Source organism: Astatotilapia calliptera, chromosome 9, assembly GCF_900246225.1.
Source record: "Astatotilapia calliptera chromosome 9, fAstCal1.2, whole genome shotgun sequence".
In the NCBI taxonomy this organism is placed as follows: Eukaryota; Metazoa; Chordata; class Actinopteri; order Cichliformes; family Cichlidae; genus Astatotilapia; species Astatotilapia calliptera.
Window position 1 is genome coordinate 26,167,798 of NC_039310.1, and position 26,950 is coordinate 26,194,747.

Here is a 26,950-nt window from a genome sequence, read left to right on the forward strand (position 1 = left end):
TAGTCTTAAATCTGTTACTATGTGTCAGCATCGTGGATGAGAGTCATTCATTCCTTTAGCCTTATGGACACTAAATATTAATCGCAATAACGTTTGTACCTAAAACTCTGAGTGTAGGTTTAAAAATAAATTCCACCGTCATGTCAATCTAGTTTAGAAAGGCGCTGCTCTCTGTGGTCTCAACAAATATAATACCCCATTTGAGTAATCTATCCTGCATTTCCAAGGGCGTCATCTCATTATTGATTGGAGGAAAGTGAAGAGATATGGATATTAGGAGGCTGAAGGCCACAGAGGTACTGAAGGTGATTCATGGGAGGGTCTTCCTCATCATTCAGACCCTGGACAAATAGTTCATTTCCAACAGTGTTGGCATTTGAAGAAATCAAATTCTTGAGGTGAATTTAAAGCAGGGCAAGAGGCGGGTCTGTACCTTCCGCATACCTGGTAGACTCCTTTGAGGTCTCGAAGTTGTCTTTCAATTACAACCACAGTAAACCTCTCCTCCACACATAAACACCTATTGCCCCTAACACACTGTAAGCAGTGGCCTCTGAGAGTCCCTACTGTTTCAGTCGAATAGCTTTTTTTCCTTCTATTTTTCCTTCTTTTTTAGAAATCAGTACAGTATATTTCATTATAATGGTTGCTATTGTTGCACAAAATCACTAGAAGATTATCGTTTTGCAGATGGTGATGAAAGAGTAGTTCTCCCAGTGCTGCAGGGACTAGCCATTATCATTTTCCTGACCATGCCCTTTCTGGTAATTCTCCTCCATATAGCCTCAACCTTTCTTATGGCTGTCAGTTGTAGAGAGCCAATTAACATATTGTGTCCGAGGGAGTCATTCTTCCCAGCGCTCCTCAGTTTCCCTCCTTCTGTTGTTTTCACACTGCTAGCTAGTGGGCAGAGTCACACAAATTAGTGGTGTGGGCTGGAAGGCTCAATTACCTTTTAAGGACTTTAGAGGTAGTCTGTGTCCATGTCAGCCTGTCTCAGAGCTTCCTCCAACCTGCCTCGATAAGGGCATAAAACAAGAAGTGGAGCGGGAAGGGGCACAGCAGAAGGAGAAAAGCAATTGGTGTGCAAGAGTTGAATTTCTAAATGATCTAATTTCTGTGTCTGCAGAGCGTCTCACTGTTGGCATCCCTGTTCCCCTTAGAGACAATGGCAACTCTCTTCTTCTCATCAGCCCACCTCAGGCTCACCTCAGCCACCCTCCTCCTCTTCTTCCCTCCCACACCTCTTGCTATCTTTTGTTGTGAGCCGCGGAGAGCAAGGGGACAGCCAGCAGAAAGTCCATTTGAATATGATGGCAGGGGTGTATTCTCAGAGGAACAGGGCCACTCTGTGAGCTGTGCCAGGCATGGCCTTGTTATCCATCTGTGACCATGTAATGGAGATGGATACTGTACCACTGGCAAGCTAAAATGGAAGAGATACATGGGCCAGTAGATATCACGCCTCTCAAATGCTGGAAATGCTGCAAGCATTGGAGATGTAAAGCACAAGACACGTATGGAAGTGCTATGATTTGTGATTTCTGTCATATCGCTCTTGCTGAAGGTGGGAAGCACTCATATGATTTCCACACCATAGATACTATAAGGATTCTTGAAATAAGGCAATGGTGCATTAAAGTTTGAGTCAGTTTGGTTTTAGGTTTTTCTACTCATGCAAAATGATACTGCACTCAATTATGGAGATCTAAGAACATAATGGAATCGCTGTAACAAAGCCTTGGTAATTCGAACATGAGGCTGAATGATTGTCTTCATTTTCTACAGAAGTGTGAGTCATCTCTCTGGTCATGCAACACTTATTTGCAACAGTAATCAGGCTTTAAAGGACAATTAATGCAGATTCCAGATTGTGCTTTTTATCAATACAATCTATTATCATAGCTTGTCAATAGTCAAATTAGAAAAAGAAGTCCATCACAATGTTAACTGGCAACATGTTTCATCTTGTGTATTTTCGTTATGTGTTCTCATTCAAAAACTACTTGTAGAAACTGAAGCAGTGAGAATGCCTTAGTGGAGTTTTAATGTCATAATATTAACATATATGTCTATGTAAAACTTGATTTTTTTAAAGAAAAAAAAGATGGCGCTTTTAAAAGTAAGAGGTGAATATAAAGTTCTGCTTACTCCACAGATTAACTTTCCTTATTATGCGTCAAACTCAATCCCTCTATTTGCAGCTCTTTTCACATGATAAAGACATTGTTGATAATCCAAGGGGAGCTATATCTTTAAAAAATGATAACACTACCAGAGCTACCAATTTCTAGACATTAGAAGAAGGCTCCAAATCAAAGCAAGATAACCAGTTAGACAGCATGTTTCTTTCTGTCTTTCTTACTTGGATCGCAGTCTTCAACCTTATCTGACTTCAGTGACGTCTCTTCAGGCAAATTCATAAAGACTTCCCATATCATCCTCACATATTCCTCTCATATATCACACATGTAATCAAAAACTTACAGGGATTGGACTGCAAAAATTAAAAACCTCACCTGATTGAAATTTGGCCAGCTCTCCCTCTCAAGGTTGTCTCTCTGGAGATGTCTGGACAGCTTCCAGCAGCAGCTGTTTGTACCTTCCTCTCCTGACAAACATCAAATCTGCGAAGAAAGCCAACACCCAATTTTGTTTTTAAAGTGACACAGATTTTTCATGGAGAGCCATCACTGGTGATTAGAGCTGGATCTCTGGCTGTGAACAAGCAGTTTTCAGCTGAAAGGTCTGCAGCGTCCAAACCTGAAAGCAGTGTGTCAAGGGCAACACCAGGATCATACACAGTACTTTTTTGTTTTTTCTGACTTTCAGTGGGTTGTGGATCAAGAATTCATCTCCTAAGCTACATTGAGAATGAATGTTTTTTGGGGGGCTTTCTGGCTTTCCTGAAAAAATAATCAAATTATAGTTTGACACACTGGAGGTGATCCAGCTATCACAGAAGTGAACAGGAGGGACTTCAGCAACCTTGCTGAAATTAGTGCAGAGCAAACTTTATCACGTAATTGAACCAGCATCTTTTACAAAAAACATTTTCCAGTATTTCCCTGCTGCCTTTACCGAACCACAAATGGATATAAGATGTGAACCCAGTCTCTGGAATAAGTAATGTCAACACCATATGTTGCTCTTACTTGTTTATAATCAATTGTATAATATGTGAGGTTTAACGTTCCCTCTGCTGCTATTGGACACTTTAATTACCAGTGTCACATAATTTTAAGTTTTATATTCTGGGCAGCATTTCTAAAAGGGAGGTAATGAGAGTTTACCAAAAGTCTGTGTCACGGTCCGTCACAGCGGACCGTGACACAGACTTTTGTGTCACGGTCCGGAAAGTGCGTGGAGGACTCAGGTGCAGACACGAGTGATAAGGAAGTGGACTTAAACAAAAGCGAGCCTTTTATTGTGGCTGATGAATACAACAGAAGCAAACCAGAATAAGGGCAGCACAAGAGCAATAACTAAACAGAAACCTAAACTGGGAATAAACTAAGGTAAGGCTATGACTTGGAATATAATAGACCGGGCATGGAAACACGGAGGGTGGGAACACAGACGACGCGACACAGACTGTACGAAACCCAGAGACTAAATACACATGAGGGAAGATCAGGGGAAGTGGATGCACACGGGGAACACAGGTGACACTGATAATCATAACAAGACACGGCAGGAGTGGACGTAACACTGATGGGAGATGGGCAAAGTAAAACAGGAAGTACACAGAGGTTCAAACAGGAGGAGAGAGAGCACGGGGAGAACGCAGACATAACGGGCTGGGGAAAACATAGAATAAAGCACAAAGAGAGACGAGGGCTCATAAATACACAGAGGGGCACACAGGGGGTAAGAGTCACGAAGGGAAAACACATAAGGAACAACGTAACAGATCAACCCAGGAAGCATGGCCTAAATAAAGAACAAAATACAAAAATACATGAAAACTAAGAATACTGGGCCCACATGGCCCAGGACCATGACAGTCTGCAAATATTACCTGATCCTGGAAGCTCTCACAGTATGAGTCTCACAGTATGCAGACCTTTGGCTCCTACAGCTCTGACCCTCTGACCCTGTAGTGGACACAGACACCCTCCAAGATCTAGAAAATGTAGGTGTAGAGTTGACAGAGGGCATACGATCCTCTTCCATTGTTTTTTCTCGAAGTGAGGAAATAAAATATTAACATTTGGTGTAATCCAGCTGAAATCCAATCATCGCTGAAGGGTGTTTCATGGGGGGAGAGCCAATAAAGGCAAGCTGAGCGATCAAAGATTTCAAACTGATTTCTAAAGTGTTCACTGATGACTGATGAATGACATTAATTGTTGCACTGAATAACATGGAAATAAATAAATACATAAACTTTAAAATCTCTGCTGGTGTCCACATTTACAAGTGAAGAGAAGTCTGGGAACAATGTTGTTTTATCGACATGAACTTTATTTCATCTCACTGACCTTTATTTACCTCAACTGCTGAGGGAAGCGTGTCTTTTCTGTTTCCTCCTGTTTGTTATAGTAAACAAAGCAATGTTATAACGAGCCATCAATTCATTTCAGTTTGTTTGATCCTCTCATCACTGTTAACGTTATTACAAACTCACTATTTAGGGTATTTGTCTCAGATTAAAAACGCTTTTCCTACTCTGAAACTAACTCAATTGAAAACATATGTGACGTGTACGATAAACCAAGATGCACTCTGCAAAATTTCGATGGAGTTAGTTCCATCTTTTACACGTAAACCTCTTCAAAAATAAACAACCAAAAAAACATAAATAACCATAAATCGTTGACTTTCACCCAAACATCCTGAGCAAATATTTGCTTGACTCGAGTAGGAAACAACATTATGAAAACAAATTCTGTTTTAATCACTGTGCTGCACTCATATCAGTTTTTACTTTACAGAAACAAAACAGTACATTCAACATGCTACAGAAAAAACAGAGCACCTATGCCTCACTACTGTTCTTAAAAGTGCTTAACATAATTTATTGCCAAATCATATCAACAGTCAAGCGCCTTTGTTCTGTGAAGTAAAGACTAAACAGTATTCAACACATCTTTTTAATGACAGCATGGTTCTTGTCAGTTAGAGCTACTTTGAATCTGCGCCACACTATGAACGACTTCGCATAGAGCACGCAATAATCTTTATCCACACTGTGAGTATAAGGACAAAAGGTCATATTGTGTTACTATATTAAAGTTAGTAATTCAGTACTATTGGGTACTGTATGATGATTTTAATTAATAGTCATGAAGTAGTAATTAGAATGATTTGAACCATTAGCGAAAAATAGAGTGAATTATTGTTTTTATCACGTGGTGGCATTCGGGAACATTTGGATATTGTGATGGAGAAAAATGCTGAGGGGAAAAGCACTCTCTCAGCAGTGGAAGCGCATTGAGCACATATAGCTCAATTTTGTATGACAATATTTCAGTTAAAAACATTATTTAGTGCCCTAGGTGCATTCCAATAAAATATATTTTTGTTATGCTCAAGCTCACCAAGAAGTCCCAGTCAGCAGTTAAATTCACACATTACAGAAGATGGCAGGTTACATTTTATTTATTGATATATTTATAAGTCCAAGCTCATGCATTATACATTTAGTGGTATAAGGTCCACATAAATCTTTGCACAACAGAGAGGGCAATGTGATGAAAGAAATACTGGCACAAGAATAGGTAGGCACAGTCATGATCAGTGGGTTCCTATTAATAGAAGAAGAAAACTAAAGATATTGAAACAATTGTGCATATTTACTTGTATATAACATTTAGATTGTTGAATCAACACTGTCAGACCAAATGGCAATGAACGAAACAATGAATTAAATTTACATTTTATGCACAGTACATTTATTTTAGACCAATCCAACTAGATATTATGCAATAAGTTGTGTCTTTGTTTGATTAATGAACTGCTTGCTGGCTCTAATCCATAAATGTCAGCTCTACCATTTTTTTCTGAAACAAATAAAGTACCCCTTTTTTGTCCCATGAATCTGAAATAAATCGCTCATTACCTATTCTTGTCAGAAACAGTCTTGCAGCTGTTCCTACTGTATCTGGTGCATAATTGGAATGAGTAGTGGTGTGCTTTGTCTTAACTGTGGTATATGGAAAAATGGTGTGGGAGGTGCATGGAGAGAAAAATGATTTCCACATGCACTGAGCACTGCATGGGGGCAGCCTTTGCCTCCCTCTGCCCAGTTCTGTCATCCAGACTGCAGTTCTTTGTGTGCAAATGTGTACAGAGATGATGGAAAACCAGATACATCTTATTTGAATTTACTACCTCTCTCACCTTGCGTGTCAATAAAATCCCTCTGTACTCTGCTCATTATTCACTCTCGCAATTTAAAAAGTGAAATGGCAATTTCAGTCCGACTAAGAGTTTTTACATCATGCATCATGAAAAGATTATTTTGGAATTTGAGATGTTGCCTTATTTATTTATTTATTAATAACGGGGGACGCGGAAGGAGCTGCTAAGACGTTTGTCTTGGTTGTTAGGGGAACTTTAGTCCTCCACCAGGGGTCACTGTTGTGCAGGGAGATTGATCTCCACTAACCCCCTCCTGAGAAGATCAATGAGTCCAAGTCTCTATGGTAAACCCCCCCACCCCCCTTCTGTGCATCTCTGAGTATCTCACTGTCTGTGTGTTTTTGTGCTTTGTATTGATGTATGTGTAAGAAAGAGAGTGATAGAGGGAGAAAAGGGAGGTTTGTGTGCGGCTGTGTGTACACATCCACATGCAAACACAGTTGTCATTTCACCGTGCTGTCGTTACTTTATGTGCTGAGAATGTGTAGTGCTAAGTAGTCACAGGAGGAGCAAACTGCTGAATGTGAAAGTGGTCCTTGTGCCGTGGCCTTGTGCGGGTGCCAACATGGACTTGGGTACGGGTGCAGAATGTGAAACGTTTTCTTCAGAGCTTACATGCGATATCCCGGCAGCCAGGTGAGTCAGTTATCCCATACAAGTCAGAGTGTTATCTATGCAACTCCTCACTAAGGAGTCTTGGCCTGCTCTTCTATTGATCTGTCTGTCCATCCGGTATGATTAATTTCATAACCCTGTACAGTGTACCTGCATGAGGAAAGACAAAAAAAAACAAACACTTAGCTTCAAATTAAGTAATTATCATAGTCTATACAGTCTGAACAGTGAACTAAACATAGCCATTTGCAAAGACACAAAAACAAGAGTATAAACTCTGGTGATAGTTAATGTTTATAGGATCAGTTATCCAAACAATATAATATTAAACTTCACAGACAACCCCATATTATCACAAGGAAAGTTGTGTAGGGGCCTGTCTCCTTTGTGTCAAATCAGGTATAAATACTTCAAGATGAAGTGGGACTATATAACTGCTTTAAAACGAAACACACACACACATGAAAATCAGTTGCAGGAACAAGAAGAGACAAGTGTTCTTTCTCCTCCGAGTTTGATTTCATCAGATAACAGTAACATTAAGTTGGAGTGTAGCTTGCACTTCATCTCTCTCTGATCGGTCTGTCTTGCTAACCTAGCAGAGCAGTGCATCTTTTGCTTCTTTACCAGACATTTCCAGGGCTGTGTTATTCTGTCACTTCATACCTGACAAGAGTGTTAAATGCAGCTATTGTGTGTGTTTAATAAATGGCAACTGGCAATGTGTTGCCAGTTGCTATTATAAAACTACAATATATGCTTGTGACGGCACTCACCAAAGGCTTTTCTGTGTTTACCAAAATTTAGTAGGTGTACTCCTAATTTTGATTATGAATCATTTTAACACAACAAAAAACTTAAGCAACTACTTCCAGATGCTTGTACAGGTGTTGGTGAACTACCATTTGAATAAGAAAAAAAAGGGAGAACAATAAGCTACGAACTGGATCAGTGGTGCAGTGAGATGAGATGTTACTATACAGACAGGATAAGTGAAAGCCAAAAATGACTACAGCCATCTGTAGTATTGTGTGTGGATCTCAAAAATATAAATAAATGAAAAGATGTGTAGTGCAGACCCCAGTTTGAACACAGCATATATGCACATTCATTCGGGAATCTCAAATTCCAAACCCTCTGTTTATGTTTTTATCATACTTTCAGATGGACATGCATAACTACACCCATTGCCTACATACCTATTTATGTTTACATTGAAATGTTAAAGCTAACCAGCAGAGCTAAAATTCAGTGTTTTCCGTGTACATTTTTGTATTTTTCATGACCAGTTTAATGTCTTAAGTTTATGTATAACATTTTTATTTCAATAAATAATCCTTGTTTATGCGTCACTCTGTTTTGTTCTGTATATGTCTGTTTGATTCTGCTACAGGCCTGCTCATCTCTGCTTTTGTTACCTGCTGAAAATCAAGCTGTTGCTGCTTAGTTGGGGTCCGCATTCAGTGTTAGCATGCTGCCTTTGCAAGTGTGTGGAGAAATGTGATGTCATGTTTGTAGCAGTGGGTAGTTGTTTCTGGTCTCGACATGGTTTGCAATTTAACTTCACATTCACCTCTCTTCACATCTTTCTCACACACACACACACACACACACACACACACACACACACACACACACACACACACACACACACACACACACACACACACACACACACACACACACACACACACACACACACACACACACACACACACACGCGTGCCTGAATTGTGATTTAAAAAAATTAAGATAATATTATTTTTATTGTGTTTTAGTTATGATGTGATTGCAATAAGGCGTTATCACGAGGATTGTTTTTTGTTTTTCTTTCTTTGGTGTTGTGACCTGTGAAAAACATGTTTGCCATCTATGATCTTGAACTACTTCATTGTAATCTGAACTAAACTTTGACTTTGAAATCTTAAACGTACATAAAGCACCTCTGTTGTTTTTGTGACAGTTAGCGTTATCTTATCACTAGCAGTGAAATTTCTCTTCCAGTTTGCAGATCTGAAGCAGTCAGGTATGGTTATCACAACCAGAATCCTCCCAGGAGTGGACATCCTAACAAATTCATCCCAAAGTCAGGCTGTGCAATACTAAGTAACTGGAAAAAAAATCAAACAAACAAAATAAAGACTTACATTTCAGTTCAGGAACGCACAAGTAGAAAAAAACTGAACACATATGATGTGTTGCCAGGAAAAAGTCTCTTTCTAAAAACAACATCGCTTATCTGAACAACAAATCAAAAGACTTCTGGAATAATGTCCTTTGGACAGACAGTAATAATGCACAGTGCCACGTTTGGAGAAAACCAAACACAGCGTATTAGCACAAACACCTCATGCCAACTGTCAAGCTTTATAGCGGAGGCACTGACTGGAGCATGAACTCCTCTGTATACAAAAGTATGCTACAGTCAAATGCGAGGCCATCTGTCCAACAGCTAAAGCTTGGCTGAAACCGGGTCATGCAACAGGACAATGATTACAAGCACAGCAGCAAATCTACAAAAGAATGGCTGATAATAAAGGAATCAAGGTGTTGCAGTGGCCCATTCAAAGTCCAAGTCTCAACCTGATTGAAATGTGGGGTAAAAGAGTTGTATTTAAATAATGCTTGCAAACCTCAATGAACTAGCATATGAATATAAACCTGCTGAAGTTGTACAGAAAACTGTTTCTTACATTTATTACTGCCAAAGGTGGTTCTATGTTACTGAAACAGAGGGTTGTACTTTGTTTTTCACAAGGCTGTAAGTGAAGTGACCATTAAAAAAACCTATATTGGTTTATGTACCTTGTGTTTTAGTATTTTTTTAATTGTGTGTGTGTGTGTGTGTGTGTGTGTGTGTGTGTGTGTGTGTGTGTGTGTGTGTGTGTGTGTGTGTGTGTTATTATTCATTACCACAGAAAATCTGTAATTTTATAACTGAAATCCGGCATATTTGCCAACAGCTTTCTTTATCTATGCGCAGCTTTAATGTGGAATATCTTTTCCATTAAAATAACATTTGTTCAAAAACACTTACCTACTGTAGTAAACTGCAACAAAAATAAGACACAAAAGCTCAAGAATACTGAGCTAAGTGTTACTAATACATATGTCTGTAGTTTCCTTTAATGGACAAACCATCTGTCCCAGGCAGCCTGGAGCTTCCCTCTTCTAATTGTCCCGTCTGTGGTGTTTGATATGCATAATTAGACTTTTAATAATCTTTGCTATGTAGGTGCTGTTTGCCATGAGTTCATAGAGATTAGTATCTTCCCATGGGTTGTAAGGGGTTTGGTGAATCTCCAATTACCTGTTTTCTAGTCAGTCAGTGACACAGGACATTAACGTTCTTAGATACACACTGTAAATTTAAATCACAAGCATTTATTTAGATATGATAATAATTTTAAAAAATAACATGCCTCTGATAGGACGTAAGTAACAGTTAGCATGCTAATGTGCTGTGTCTACACAAGGTGCAACTCTGACAAAGTACATCTGAAGCTAACAAGCAGATTTAACTACCTGTTTGTTTTATTGTATCTTATTGTGATTTTCTATTAACTATTGTGACACTAAATGTTCTTATTTATTTTATTCTTTTCTGTTGTGCAACATTTTGTGACTCTAAACTTTAATTACACATATTTTCAAAAAAAGCTAGGGTTACTGGGGCCCCGGTGTCTGAGGGCCTTAGTCCATGGGATCCGGCCCCAGAGAGGGGACATGGGCCCACCCTCCTGTCGGCCTACCGCCCACAGGAGGTTCTGTAGAAGTTGGGTGCAGTGTGTGCTAGGCGGTGGCCAGGCTATGGCGGACCAACCCTCAGTTAACAAACTAGCAAGATTGGGACATGAAACGTCACCTCTCTGGTGGGAAAAGAGCCTGAGCTAGTGTTTGACACTGAGAGGTACTGGTTAGATATAGTCGGGCTCACCAGTCTCCTATACCAGGGTTGGACTCCGTCTCAGTCTGGATCCGCCCTTGGTGAGAGGCAGGGTGGTGGGGTAGGTATTTTAGCATCGCCTTGGATGGATGGTGCTTACATATAGAAGATAATCACATTGTTTTGGATACATGTTTTGTCAGTACTTACACATTAAAGAAAACTGGTAAAACTGATTATCTGCACTTTCCTTCCTACTCCTTATTACACCTGAAAAATGATTGACTCTTTGCAGTTGATAAAAGATATAAACATTCCAGTACTGATGCTTGAATTGTGATGAAACAAGAAGAATGTATCCTTTGATCCTGTTAATATCGCCACGTTCAACCTCACGTGTGAGTCTCACGACTTTACTATATATTGAGCTGTAAAGATTGCTATTGCTGACACATTTTACAAGAACAGGAATGAGCTTTTTGTGAAAGGCTGCATAAAGAGTACAATATCATAAATAATTCCTTCATTATACCCATTCACACTATATACCACTTGATAGTAGCATCGAGTGCATATTGGATAATAGTCATTGATGGAAAACTGTGTTAAAAGAGCTAAAAATAAACCGTGAAACTTACAGTATATAAAAATATTTTATATCCTAGCTACCCGAGATGTGAACAGCCTCTTGGTTTTCACTGTAGTGCTCTATTTAAGTTTAAGAAATGATGCAGGAAGTCCTCTACTAAAAGAGAATATGTTGACGGGAATTAAAAGTTACACTATGTCCCACTATGGGAACTCTATGAAAAATACAAGCGGTGGGAGCAGGCGAAGAAATGCATTACCATACTGCAGCATTTCAAAAGTGATGTTGGACAAGGCAGCGTTACGCACATGTTCAACATTATTTAAGATGATTTGAGCACAGCAAGCATTAAAGGAATGCTGTTTGATCGCTCGGCTTCATGTTTTCGTATGCTCTCAGTGAGTTTTATAGAGGAAGATGCTTTAGCACAATGGTAGTGTTGTGGCATTGCTGCTGATGTCCCCTGAATGCCCACAGTGGCAGCGGAGATTTAAAGAGCACACTCAAAGGACTCGCTGATCAAAGGAGTGTTTCATCTGTGAATTTGGCTGCTGCGTCGAATGCCAGAGACATGTTATGACAGAGATCTGATGCTAAGAGACTGACAGCAAAGTCTCTGATGACCTCTCTGTACAATGCAGAAGAGAATAAACAGGAAAATAAAGAGATGTAACAGATGCCTCATATTACACTGTATCTACAATACATTTTTAATTAAAAGTTAAACACAAGGTAGAATTACAAGGTAATATACATATACTGACACAAGAAGTCTACTCAGTCCTCGTCCAGAGATCAGTTCCTTCATTAACGTTCGCTGCGTTTTTAATTGAAAGCTAGATTGGCTGAAGGTATTACAAAATCTTTTCCTGTGCAACGGCAGGTTGGGAATTCAACATGAAAGCGAAGAGGGCATTGCTACTGGTTACTGAATGGGTAAGGGAATAATAATTACTTTAATATAAATTGCACTGCAGTGGTTCTGAACTTGATTGGTAATGGCGCAACCTTTTATGCACTGGTTGTAAACATGGAGTATATTATATCTTTTCTGCATGTTTTGTTGTTGCAAAACAGAACCTGGATAAAAATGTAAAACTAATGAGCAAATCTAAATTGTCTGTACCCAACTCTCTTGCACCAGGTCAGGGACATGACCATGACCATATTTCTTTTTGGTATTGGCTGAGTAGTGCATGAATTCATCTCCCCATAGTCAGACTATGTTTGAAGTTATACTGTAACATCCAGAGGGATCTGAGGGAGAACATTTAGCCAAAGCACCCTGAACTGGTGCATGCCATTGTCTTCCAGTACACAGTGTATTAAAAATGCATTACTTAGTGGACCATACCAGTGCAGTCTTAACTCATCACACACTGCACTAGCCAGATTTAGCTCCCTGGGACTTTGTCCTCTCCAGGTTATGGAGTAGCTGTTTTGACAGGACCAGTTCAAACACGAGACTTTGACTTGCATGGAACATTGTAAAAATAGCAGCTGCACTTGAAGCCCTGTGTCATGCACATGGAGACGCAATGAGAGGTGGACCAAATTCAAATTATGTGGGGTTTTTGTTTGTTTGCAAAGAGTCCATTTGAACACGCCTCCTGTGTTTATTTAAAATTATTTTTTAATACCGTGAGGCGTTAAGCTTAACATGGAGCAGTGAATTGGACTGCGAGTCTTTGACCACGTTTTTTGTCAAAACTACAGAGAGGTGGAAAACAAGTCTGCACACCTGACGTTTTTTGGTTTGTTGCTTATCCAAGCAGAGTTACAGGAGAGGGTGCTGGAGCCTGTCCCAGCTGAGAGGACAAGAGGCAGGGTAGACTCTGCACAGGTTGTAAAGGAAAAGCAGATATCCATTACTGCCTAGACACCTACAGCTAATTTAAAATCACCAGTTAACATAACATACATGTCCTGGGTCTGCAGGAGAATATTGGAAACAGAAACAGAACATCCAAACAGAAAGTCCCCAGTTGATCCCCATCGTCCAAAGGTACCAAAGGTATTATTTCAAAGTGTTTAATGCAGAGAAAATGCTTTTTAAAAATAATTTAGTGTAAATACCGTCCTAAAACAGCATTAAAGTGAACATCTGGAATAAAAGTACAAGAAATATAAGAGTTTTCTTTTTAGTAAATATGTACATGCAGTATTTATCAAAAAGACAAAGATATGTGAAAAAATTGCATGTAAATCTAAGCAGCCCTGGTACTTTGATTGCTTTGCATTTAAGTGAAAGAAAGTTTTTTGTTTGTTTGATTAGTCCTTGACACATCTACATTTACATACATTTATGACCTTGAAAAGAATGCAGGTTGTTTTCGTATTACAGCTTTTTATTTGCACTTATATAAGGTTGGGAGACTTGTCAGGCACATAAAAAATAAAACACAATGGTTCAAATCAATACGGGAGAAGTGGAGCGCTCCAAAGACTCTGGCTTTTGCACTTTACACAATCCTTTTGTTAGGTCTTGTCAAACTCTGTGCCCGCCGTAATACAGACTTTCCATCAAAATTAGAACCTCTATGATATCACCAGTATTATTTTCTCAGACTTTTGAGAGCTCCCACTAGAGCCACAGACAAGTGCACAAATGTTTTCACAGGCACTCTCCCGTTAACAATCTGCCGCTTCAAGCCAACACTGTACAAAAATGTACAAAGCTCTGTTTTTAATGGATGCTCATGCCAGAACAGAGTGAGCCATGTTCTTAATGACCATACCCCCATTTCAAATTCCACAAATAAACCTTTGTTATTGGAAACACTTGATTACACTCTGTTCCATCTCTAACTTAAAACACGCATCATTCATTGTTCATACATGTAACACATGCTAAACAAAGCAGGAAAACAGTTTCACCGTCACATGACCAACAACTCATCCGTCACTGACCCTGAACTGAAAAGGTAAGAGGTCAGGCGTAGTTAACCTTATTGCCTTTAATTGTTCCCAGGTGCAATCAAGCACACTCAGATTCTCCGAGGGCAACAGCCAACTCATTGTTGAGGTCACAGTACGTCTACTTTGCTTCCTGGCCCAGTTCATTACAGAGGAGATCTCTTCACTGCTGAGATGTGAGAAGTCAATTGCAGAGCTGGAGCGAGGTTAAGTCTTCTTTTGAGGAGTATTTGTTCTCATCAGTTATGTAAACACATTTAGATTGGGGAAAATTTCATGCCATTCGTCAGGGTGATAGAGTGCATGTGCACGGCACCCACGCAGTCATTTTTAACTGTTTCGAAATGTGCAAATAAAAACTTATATATAATATTATTTCCCCCTTGATGCTGTTTTTGTTCACTTTAAAACAACTCATTTTAAAGACAAATTGTCATGCATTTGAAAAAAGAGGTTGGGACTATGCGGACAAATGCATAAAAAATAAAAACAGTTATGAATTGTAGTTTGATCTGTTTAGTTTTGATGTTTGCTTTGGTTTATTTATAACTCGTGTGTCACTGAAGATATTTTTGTTATTTCCACATAAAGACCTGTTCTAATGTTTTTCTTTATTTTTATTTTTGTTAATCAGATCACCTTATAATTCATTTATCGCGTTTCTTTAATTCCCACACCTTTCCATCATTCTAATGTCATCCGCCACTTGATGTTGCTTCCACGCCTCACAGTGAGATTGCAATGGATAATGTTTTAATGTATAATGAATACACTTTTCAAGCTTTCATGAGAGCAGCTCTGATTTTGGCAGCTCTCTGACAAACTTCATAAATCAGCCAGCAGCTTGATAAATCAACAGCTGCATTCTACCTGCCCCGGCTCGGCACATACCTAAAACCTGGACTTCGGCTAATCCAAAACAATGACACATGTGTGCGGAGGCTGTGGGCACTGGAGTGTGACATGTTATGGTGCTTGAGTGGCTTTTCGAGGTTAACTGCCCATGAAACAGCATTGTTAATCTTTGCTGCATTGATGGTTGTGTCTTTTACTCCAGATCAGCACACACTGAAAAACAAATTTTCCGAGCACAGTACATTTATTCTGTGCAAACAAAGCCCAACCTTAGGAGCAAACACTATGCATATATGCATAGTTTATAACCACAACATTTGCACAGGTTTATAAGTCAAAATTTGCTTAAAAGATTTTACTGGGGAAAATGCAACACCTACAACACTCCAAACATAGCGTTCTCTATGCAGCCTGTAAAGTCAGGGTTTTATTACAGTGCATTAAGAGCAGTACTCCATGCAGGCAGGAGCACAGCAGGCAGCATTATGTTGCTCTGTCTAGAAGAGAAATACACCTTTGGTGACTTTAACACATAGTTGAAGCCCATCAATCAATCTGTTGTTCAGTGCATCACAGGATAAAGTGTTGTAATTTACCCTTTTGGTGTGCCTACCCTCTCACATTCTGCCTCGTCTACTTGTACTTTAGGTAGTGATTTCCACCACCGCAGAAGGGGGTTATCTGTTGCGTGTAGGAAGTGAGAGTGAGAGCTATAGCACAGTAAGAGTTTTTTATCCTCTTTTTTTCCAAAAAAGAAGAGTTCTTTTAAATTCAAACACAGAAAGATATATAAAACCCATGCATCTATTTTCTTTTGCTTATCCGCTTACTTTGCTTTCTTTTTCTAATCTCAAATTCAAAGAATTAAATTGCAAAAAAAAACTAAATATTTTTCCCTCCTTACACCTTAGTGCACAAATTAGTTTTATTAGGACATTTTTAAATTTCCTTTGGTAAATCTGCTCTTTAAGGGGCTGTTTTTTAGTGACAGTGAGTCATAAAATCAGCACACCTCTGACCCATGATATTGCTCTGCTAGCTATTAAAGCATGAGCTAATGGCCCAGGAGAGTTTTATATAATGAGCAAGGTTAGCTGGTTGCCTCATATGCTCTTTTATTGGCTAGATGAATGAATATGTTTTACTGTTCAGGACAGAAAAATAATAATAATACTGTAAAGAAAAAGAGAGGCATAGTGTCTGGGGATGTTTGACAAACAAACTGATAAACGAACCTTTAATCCATGGACATTGAACTTTGAACTTGGCCTTTAGGTGTCCTATGCCTTAAGCAATAGTTTTAGGTGTTTCTCTGTTTGTAATATTAAGTCCCTGCCAAATTTTCTGGTGCAGGAGTCTGAGTCAGACTTTGTGCATCGCACCTTATGAATGCTTATTGTTTATTGACAAAAACATCATGGCTATTAGACAGCTGTGGCTCAGGAGGTCGTCTACTAATCAAAAGGTCGGTGGTTCCATCCCTGGCTACTCTAGTCTGATGCTGAGGTATACTTGGGCAAAATACTAAACTCTAAATTCCCCCAGATGCTTCCATTAGAATGTGAATGTGTGGGGGTGAGTGTTGGGCAAGTATGAATTAGTGAATGAGACTTATAGTAAGAAAATGCTTTGAGTGCACAAACTGAGTAGAAAAGCTCAATATACATTCAGCCCATTTACCAAAACATATAAGTTGCAGTTATCTCTGTCTAAACATTTGAGCTCGTGCTCACATGCCTATTGTGCTCTATTGTGTTCTATTCTATCCATTTTATACTGTCAAAGTAAGGTGTTCATTACATCATCTTAACCTGAGTCAGTTATGCAAGTACTGTATTTTACCCCATTACACATTGTGAGTTTCAGTCAAGCTAGAGTAGAGTGGAAACAAGGACTATATTGCACACATTGCTCCCAGACTGTCATGCAAGGATTCCAAATGGAACAGTCAACCAAATTTACGATTCTTACCATTACCCGCAAAGCAGAGCTCCTCATTGGATCAAATAGACAAGACATAAAAATAGCCTTCGGGGAAATTTGTCAAGCTCCTTAAACCTGCACAGTAATTTGAGGTTTGGATCAATTAAATTGCAATGAAAAATAAATCAAGGTGAATTTGTCCTAGTTTAACTTACAAACACAATTAAGAACACGAAAACAAGCATGATGCTCCTGGATGACTGACATCTCCAAGCGTGCATATTCTCTATTATTCATCAAAGTAACCACAGTTACTACATAATAAATTAAAACGATGATAGACTATAGGCTACAGTTTCAGTTTGTTTGCTCATAAATCCGCATGGCCTATTTTAAACTCACCAGGAATCCGTGCAGGTGTCAACAGACTCTTTTCAAAGTGGAACTACTTCTGGAACAAAATCTGTTACGATGTCATGATGACTTGTGTTAAGTTAATTTTCATATGATATGATAAATGCATGGCCAATTCAGGACTGCTAACGTAGTCTAACATAACGGTCTGGACACGTCATTAGTTGTACCTCACTAGTACCAGGCTTTTATTTTTCCATTTTGAGGTGATAGCATCACACAGTCGCTGGAGATTTGTCAGCAAGTTTTATTTAGTGCCAAGTCACAACAACAGTATCGTCAATGCACTTTATATTGTAAGGTAAAGACACTACAATAATACAAAGAAAACAACAATCATATAACCTCCTATGAGCAAGAGCTTTGGTGAAGGTGGAAAGGAAAAACTCCCTTTTAACAGGAAGAAAACTCGAGCAGAACCATGCTCAGTGAGGGGTGTCCATCTGCTGTGAGTGCATAAAGGCAGGACAAAGACATGCTGTGGGAGAGAGCCACACATAAAAATAATAACAAATAATTAAATGCAGAGAGGTCTATAAACACATAGTAAGTTAAAAATGGCGATTGAAGAAGAAGAAGAAACACTCACATAAAGGAATTCCCCAGCAGCCTACACGTACTGCAGCGTAACTAAGGAAGGATTCAGGGTCACCTGATCCAACCGTGCCACTAAGCTTTGTTAAAAAGCTGTTTTAAGAGAAATCTGTCTGTCTCCTGAATACAAACTGGAAGCTGCTTCCATAGAAAAGTGGACTGAATGCTGAAAGCACTGAGCATCTGAGGTGATGTGGTACTATAAGGTCATTAAGATAATATTGGGCCTGATTATTCAAGACCCTGAATGTGAGGAGCAGGATTTTAAATTCAATTCTGGATTCAATTCTGACAGGGACCCGAAGATGAGAAGCCAATATAGGAGAAATATGCATGAACTAGTTTGTCACTCTGAGACAGGATGTTTCTAATTTTGGAAGTATTCTGCAAATACAGTCCTACATTTTTGCTTAATATGTGCATTGAAGGTCCTGGTCAAAAATGACTCCAAGATTCCTCACAGTGTTACTGGAGGCTAAGGTAATGCCATCCAGAGTAAGCATCTGGCTAGAAACCACATTTCTAAGATTTTTAGGGCAGAGTGCAACAACCTCAGTTTTATCGGAATTTAGAAGCAAAATGAGTATAATTAGCTGTTGAATCAACAGAGGGTGTACTTTGGATAAAGCATGTGAAGATTATATGATGAAATAAGACGTTATCTATACTTTTTTTAATTAAATTGGCTATGCAGATAAGCTACACAAAAACAACACTGTGGGCTGTAACAGGAACAGGAAGTGATACTCTGATACTACAGAGAGAGCCAACACCAAGCTGCACATTCGTTATGCAAATTTCCCATTCCACCAGCTCCCAAAGGTGCTCTATTGATTGAGAGCTGTTGACTGTGGAAGCCATTTGTGTACAGTGAACTCACTGTCATGTTCAAGAAAGTAGGTTGCGATGATTTGAGCCTTATGACACGGTCTGTTATCCTGCTGGAAGCTGCCATCAGAAGATGCGTGCACTGTGGTCATAAAGCAATGGACACAGTCAGCCGCAATACCCAAGTAGACTGTGGCATTTAAACAATGCTCAGTTGGTGCTAAGAGGAGCAAACTGTGCCAAGAAAATGTTTCCCAGATCATTACACCACCACCCTCAGCATGAACAATTGATACAAGGAAGGATGAATCCATGCTTTCATGCTGTTTACATTGTTCTGAACCTACCATCCAAATATCGCAGGCGAAACCAAGACAACAGACGAAGCTTTTCCAATATTCTCTTGTCCAGTTTTGGTGAGCCCATGTGAATTGTGAAATCTCTGTAAACCAATGTGTGTGATGGAAAGTTTTGAAATACTCACACCAAGAAACACGCCACCTTCAAAGTTAATTAAATCCTCTTTCTCCCCCCATTCTGATGCTTGGTTTGCATCAACAACTGGAAGAAAATGGATGTATTCAAATGAAACACTTTTGATTTAAGTGGGTCACCACTTTGTGCAACATACATTAGGCTAAGGAAAAAGGCTACGTCTGCTTTTTGTGTCTGGATTGTGAAAAATCAAGGAGCAACTAGACTGTCAGTTAAGTCTGTGACGCAAGCCGGTTGTGGGATTTGTCCACATATTTACAGCCGAAGCTGTCTGGTCGGACAGTGTTGTGAATGGTTAATATTTCTGTGGATGACAAGGGTAAACAGAATGAACTTGTGATGGCAGTTCACAGCCTCAGGACGGTCGGACACGGATAGCTGGCTGACAAAATACCCTTAATCCTCATCCCTTTAGATTAGGGAAACAATGCTTGCAACAGGAAAGGGCAAAAAATGATAACTGCTGACCTGACAGAGAGCCAGCATGAAAATTGCTTTCCGGATTATTCTATTTAAAATATGCATTCACATATATTACTGACCCAAGATGGAAGGTATGCTTTTATTTTCTCATGAGTGTGGGAGAAGTTGGGTGTCACATTAATCTGTGGTTTATGTATTCAGCCTACATTTCCATCCAGTCTACCTTCTAGTAAAACCAGAGGTATAGGAGTCCAATTTGTTGCTCAAGGACACATTTAAAAATGAGGATGTTTTACTATAGTACAGAGCCATGATGCCATTAAGCTGTTTTTGAAATATCACTTTTTTGAACATCTATTATGAGCGTGCATTTCTAAGACTCACTACAAAAGCTTTTTCATAAGACAAAAAGTAGCAGTAAGTCATTGCTTTTAATACAGAATAAACAATAGAGGAGTGTAAATCAGAGTTTCAGGAAATAAGTCACCTTCTCCTTGCACAGAGGGTAAAAAGCTGAGTTAACCCACTTTACCAGTGGGATTGAAGTCTAATCTTTGCAATATTCCTGTCATCCAGCTGTACTTCTCATTCAAAATACAATGAGCGTGTTTATATTCAGGGCCACAAACCCGCATGAATCTCCATGATTGTAAGCAAGTCAAGTGTGGATTTTTAGAAAAAGATTGCATTCTTCTTAACACATTTTCATTCTATACTTTGATGTTTTTTTCATACCAACTTTTGTCTGTATTTCAGTGTCTTTTTATAAGCATGTGCATAACAACAGAATGGTAAAAAGCATATTACTGTTGTGTTGTGAGAAGAGGAAAAGGACAGGGTCTCGAAGAGAGTAAGGGCACATAAAAGAACATTGGCACCCAAGAGCATAGTTCATTGTAATGCTAAATAGGAAGCAGGAATGACTCTGCCTGTGTTTATCTGCCAGGCAAAAGTTATCACACCCAGTTACTTCAGCTTAGAGGCATTCATAGGGCGCTTTTTCAAGTGCTACTGATCTAGCCCCGTGCCAAAGGTTACGCAGATCAGCAAAACCTACTTGTAAAATGCAAATGCTGAATAAGAAATTAGAAATGAGACTGTAGAGGATAGATAAGGTGGCACTAGTCAGATTCTGCACGTTCGACTGAAACTCTTGCAGGAATTTGTATTATGACGTGAAGACTTTTGTGTGTAATGCTGGCACCAAAGGACTGCTCTGCGGATGCACAAACCTTGAACCACAATAAGCAATTCGATACACTTGTTCCAGCTGATTTCACCTACAGCTGGAAGAACAACACGACTGCTCGGTCAGGGACCACTAACACTTTTTACACTTCATAAACAATTTGTTGTTTTTAGAATATCTGCAAAGAAGTGCCACAGGCGTATAGTACATACAGTTTAGCAGAGTGCAGGGAGAACACGGCAAGGCCCGTGGATTTGCAGGATTACTGAGGATAGGAATGATGTAGTTGAAAATAGGAAGATCATGTTTCCACCCAGCTCCATTTCAGGAAAATCTGGGTTAAATGTTCTAAAATAATGCATTTCTAATCTCATGTTTTTTTTTCCTCTTTACCTTTTGGTCAACAATTTGACCGTGTGCATTTGTGCATGTGAAGCTGTGTTGTCATTTTGCTGTCTTCGTTTTTTTATCTTTTAATCCTAAATCAAATCAGTTCATCTTCACATAAATTCAGTGAGATAAGTCATAATGTCCCCATTCCTTTATATGTTGTCCAGAAACACAAATGCAGAAAACAGGGAAATGGGAAAACCTCTTAATAATAGATGAGCCTATTTGGGACAGTGTCCAGTCCAACCGCAGGGGTTTGTGTCCTAATATTTCAACAACAAAGTGGCGTGCATGCCCATGCTGCTCGACTGCCACCAGTTCTAATTCACCCTTGGTCTCTCTCTTTTTCATTCAGCCACGTGCACACATAAAAAACTCCCACCAGCACAGCAGGTTAACGTCATCACTTATGAAAAGTGCAGCAGAGTGTACATACACACAACATTGCGAACAATGAAAATTTTTGCTGTAGAAACTAGAAACTTGAATAAAAGGACCATTTTTTGTGGAGACAGAGAGAAAAACAAAGGACCGCAAGGTGTTTGTAGACTTGGTTCATGAAGGTTGATTGAATGCTTAGAAGATAAGCTCGGCGACATTAGATATCCCAGTGGGTAGAGGATGGGAGGTTAATCTCATTCTCCATGATGATGTATCCGAAGTGACTCTTTTTGCCGGTGGTATCGTGAACACTCCTTGGGTTCCAAGGGCAAGGAAAGTGTCCATTGGAACTGGTGCATTGATTGCTCCAAGATTTGATTAAACCCTCGGCTGTACTCCAAATGTAAGACAATAGCATTGAGATAATCTCACCTTCTCTCCTCAGGTCACACATAATGCAGTTTAACGATATGGCTGTGCACTCCTCCTGTGTAATACCTCACCTAGGACATTTCCAGCTAGCTTTGGGCTTTGTTGAGCTATGCCATGTCTAAACTGCTGCGATACCAAAAGCATGTCATTAAGTCTTGTGTGTCTCTTCTTCAGGCTTTTCACCAGGCAAGCAACACCCACTACTATAGAATTCATTTACAAGGGAAGCGAATGGAGGCAGTTTGGAGAGGCTTGTGCAGCTTGTGCATCACAAATCAAGAACAAGGCCGTTCACCTTCAAGATAAAAAGTTGGCAGAATGGGGTTCATTTTTCTTTTATCCAATGAGATCACACCTTACTTTGAAATGACAAGACGGAAAGAAGTTGAGCGTTTTGGCAGTGATGGACTACCCACCGGAGCGTAAACCTGAAGACAAGTGTTGGGGAGACGAATCTCAGAGCAGCCTTTTTACTTCTTCTGACTGTTTCCTCTGTAATGCTTTTGTGGTGGCTTTGGAGTGCAATCACAGCGCTTTTCCTCTTGTCTACAGCCATCTGCAGTTTGCAGATTTGAGTGTGTATGGAAACAGGTCAGAAACAAATTAGAAACCAAACTTTTGCAAATTCCACAACTGTCCACCATGTTCCTGTGAGCCAGCTGGGATGCTGATGTGATCCAATGTTTGCAAGTTAGCTGATGGCACTAACAAGCGCTATCTTTATCATCCAAAGTGGTGCTGTGTGTGCTTAGATTTAAATCCCATTAACTTTATTTCAGGCTGCTGTAGAAAAACCTTGAGTTGAAAATATGTTGTTACTGATTTGATTGCTTGATTACTATACTGCTTGAGATACTGCTTTCTCTAGTCATGACAATATGATGTCTTTTGAATGAGAGGCAGGGCAGACAGCGCTGGGTGGGAGGGCATGAGATCTGTTCCCATGTAAAAAGCAATTTACCTTTAATCACAAAAGAGGAAAGCTTGCTGTTAGATAAATTATCATCCAAAATGGCTACGCTGATAATTAAGATCTAATATTTAGAAAGAAATGTTAAGGTAAACACCCTAACAACCCTGCAGTCTCAGATGGGTCATCTCTGCCCAAAGGGCAACTCCTGTGACTCTTAAATAGGACGCCAGTCCATCTACTGCAGCCCATGGCTAACATCTTTATTAGTCCTCATTAGCAGCCTTCCTATACAAATTTATTCACTGCAGATTACAAAACCAGGCTCTGGGGTGGGAAACCACAGCCCGGTAAATCATTAATTGATGATCCTGCAATTCCAGTCCCGCTACAGTATTTCTCCGAGCTGTACGAGGGCAGACTCAAACTAAAATCCTCACATTCACAGCCTGAAACATTCTCCTCACTATAAGATCATTTTCCTAATAGGGTCTGCGGAAAGGCACTGTGTTTCTCCAGCAAGGATCTTTAAATGACCTTGTCCCAATCCATTCCTCCCTAAAGCTGCACATTTATTTTGCTGTGCAGTTTCAAAGTTATAATCTTCAGGGGGGAAAAAAGAAAAGAATACTGTATATAAAAGGCCTTTGTCTCACAGGATTTAACAAAGGATATGGGGATTAAGCTGTCACGAACTGGGTATAGTAAGTAGGGTAGGGGGTCTGAAATAATACTTCTGCCTCCCAATAGGGGAGTAATTTCCTTGACTGGATGGGTTCTCCAAAAAAGCGTGGGTTTGCTATTTCTGGGAAAGAAAGATCTCATTCACTCACAGTTAAATCAGAGATCCTGCTGAGGTGAGATGGTTGCTCTTCTGCTCTGTCTTCTTTTCTTTTTTTAGACTCCACAAATTTAGAGTTTTCCAGTCCATTTTGTCTGCTCAGCTCACTCCATTAATTTCTCCGATGCTCCACTGAATCCTTCTGTAATGATGACAATTAACCTGGAATCACAGTAATATTAGAGACTGGAATCAGTGCACATCAGCCTACGACGAATGCTAATTGACTTGATTGTTATTAATTTTGACATTACGTTCCAATTAAAGATAGCAAAACACTGATTTCATTTTCTTTTCATTTTATGGTTGGAGATTAAGAGGGCATTGATCACACCTGAATGACTCAGTGTGTGTGTAGCTAATTAAAGACTGAGATCGCAATTAAGATAATGAGTCAAAGTTTTTAAATGGAACATGCAAACAGTTTTTTAACCCTGTCAGTCAGGGGCCCATCCCTTTAACCACTCAGTATATAGTTTAATGCATGATACCATTAACACGCCTAGAAAAATGTCCTTAAATGAGTGTGACAGAACAAATATTTGCCGTCTTAAATTCACTGTAATGTCTGGAATGTGCTTCTCTGGGCGGCCACCAGCTTGAATCTAACATAACTCATTGCTGAAATTTGGTAAATGTGAGTAATCTACAGTTGTCCATTTGTATAGACATGCGGAGAGAAGCATGCATGTAATTCCATCTTTAGGCAAATTACATGTTTTCTACACAAATTAGTGAGGAGCAAAGAAAGGAGCTTCATGCACAGGATTAAAATATGGCATAGCATGTTTAGATGCAATCTCCGATCTGGTCACGCCTTTTTCTGGCAAGATTTTCAAACTGACTTTATCAAAATGGTAGAAAGTGTATACTGACAAATGCTCTGACTCAAACAGTTTTACAAGAATTGTGTTTGAAATGGCTTTTTCTTGTAACCTTGGAAAACATTAATATGATCACAGATCAACACTGGCAAATTTACACCTCAGTGTTCTCAGGTAGAAAGGTTGGTTTGGGAAATTTTTATTGTGAGGGGAAATGAACAGCCTAAATCACAAGCTTTTGTTGTCGGGCAGACATTGTGAGATTCTGAAAAACCTTTGGATAATGTTGAGCAACAACAGATATTTCACACAGTAGAGCTGAACATTGAGGTTCATAAACACTTAACATTTATGTTACCCTAAGATCAAATGTTAAGTGTTAAGGCTACGATGGAACATGAGCTATATAAGGAAGCTGCATATAAGGAAACAGCGCATCTCATATTTCTTCATGATAATTTTACACTTACAATCATCAAAAGAAAGACTGTGCTCTTGACCTGTGCATATGCAGAGAAGAGGACTGTAGAACTTGCAAATCTATTGGCAATTTATGATTCATTTGTGAAACAGGTTGTGCACCATTTGCTGCAGTAGAGCTCTTAAATCACTCTTGTGTAAAAGACACCCACTACCCAACCGTCTACCGGCAATAACCTCTACACTCTTACTCTTCTGCTTTGTGCATAAAGGGCACTCTGTTTCCTGCTTTAGTAGTAAACTCGAAATTATGAAGTCAACAAAGGTCCAATATGTATCTATTCGGGGATACCCTTTGCACAGTTTATTTCTGTAACGGTTGAGTGGATTTTCATATTAAGCTTTTCTTAACTTTGCGAAACAAGAAATTTCAGTGAACAGAGCTGCCACGTCTATCATAATTAGCGTAGGTTACAGAAATAGAATCGGATTTCCTCCTCTTGTTTCCACTGCTGCTTAATTTTCTGACTTTATGTAATGGCAAGTTGCCAAATGGAGTTCAATAAACAAGGTCTCTGTGACTTCATGTGCCTTTTGTTCAGTCACCCAGTTGCTTGTAATTTGCAATTGTGAACATGAATTAACCAAAAACAGAACTGCAACAAAGTCAATGTTTTCAGTCTTGTACAAGAGGAGAAATCACTGGTGTGACTCCACCATTACACTCTGAGCAAATCAGATGTGTCGATACTGTTTTGGGAGTTTTGATATACTCAAGCGAGAGAGCAAAACTCTCCACAGTCCTCATCTGAATTCATTCAACACCTTCTGATGTAGCTGAAAATCAGACTATAGGTAGTCAGTACCAGAGATGGGCAGTAACGCGTTACTTGTAACGCGTTACTGTAATCTGATTACTTTTTTCAAGTAACGAGTAAAGTAAGGGATTACTATTGCAAAATCGGTAATTAGATTACCGTTACTTTCCCGTAGGAACGCTGCGTTACTGCGTTACTAAAACCGTGATTTTTTTTGCGAGAATGTCTCATGACAGTGACGTAAGCAAGTGCAACGTTGGTGACAGCAGCTGTGTGCAGATCAACAATGGATAATATATCAGTGCGGGAGAGAGTATGAGCGTGCAGCGTTTAAAGTGTGGAAGTACTGACCTTACTATGAGTTTGATTCCATAAAAAGTGACAAAAACATTAGCGTCCATCGTGCGTGGGAAGAAAACTTCTTTTTACAGCGAAAAAAACCCCTAAACTTCCGAGCAAGCACCGAGTAGCTACGACGTGATGGGAAACTCACAGAGACACTCGCGCGGATTCCTCAACTGACCGCAGCACACCTGCACCAGGGTAACCCTCCGCCTACCCTGCTCCTGCTTTACAGGTGAAAATAGAGCAAAAGGACCGCTGAGTCTTTGACTTTATTTATTTTCTGCTGTGTTTTACTTGCATCTGTTTGAAAGAGTGAGTGAAAACACAAAAAATATTTTATTTTATGTGCTGGAATGTGTAGAAAATAGGTTTAAATGTTAAACTAATTTATTCAAGTCAGAGAATGTTGCATATAATTAAATGTTTTGCTTGATGCATAAAGTTAAAAGATTAAAACTGATAAAACAAGTTTTAAAAAGAGACTTTTCCATTTGAT

At 39.4% G+C, this 26,950-nt stretch overlaps 1 long non-coding RNA gene across 1 annotated transcript; it reads right to left on the bottom strand.

Annotated features, from left to right (window-relative positions):
* Positions 1 to 2,519: 2,519 nt before the first annotated feature.
* On the bottom strand, positions 2,520 to 26,492 carry LOC113029681 (uncharacterized). The gene is made up of 6 exons (XR_003273468.1): positions 26,461 to 26,492; positions 24,040 to 24,209; positions 6,982 to 7,131; positions 4,485 to 4,532; positions 4,022 to 4,126; positions 2,520 to 2,627 (listed from the first exon to the last, which is right to left on the bottom strand). It is a non-coding gene; the product is annotated as an uncharacterized LOC113029681 (long non-coding RNA).
* Positions 26,493 to 26,950: the final 458 nt, after the last annotated feature.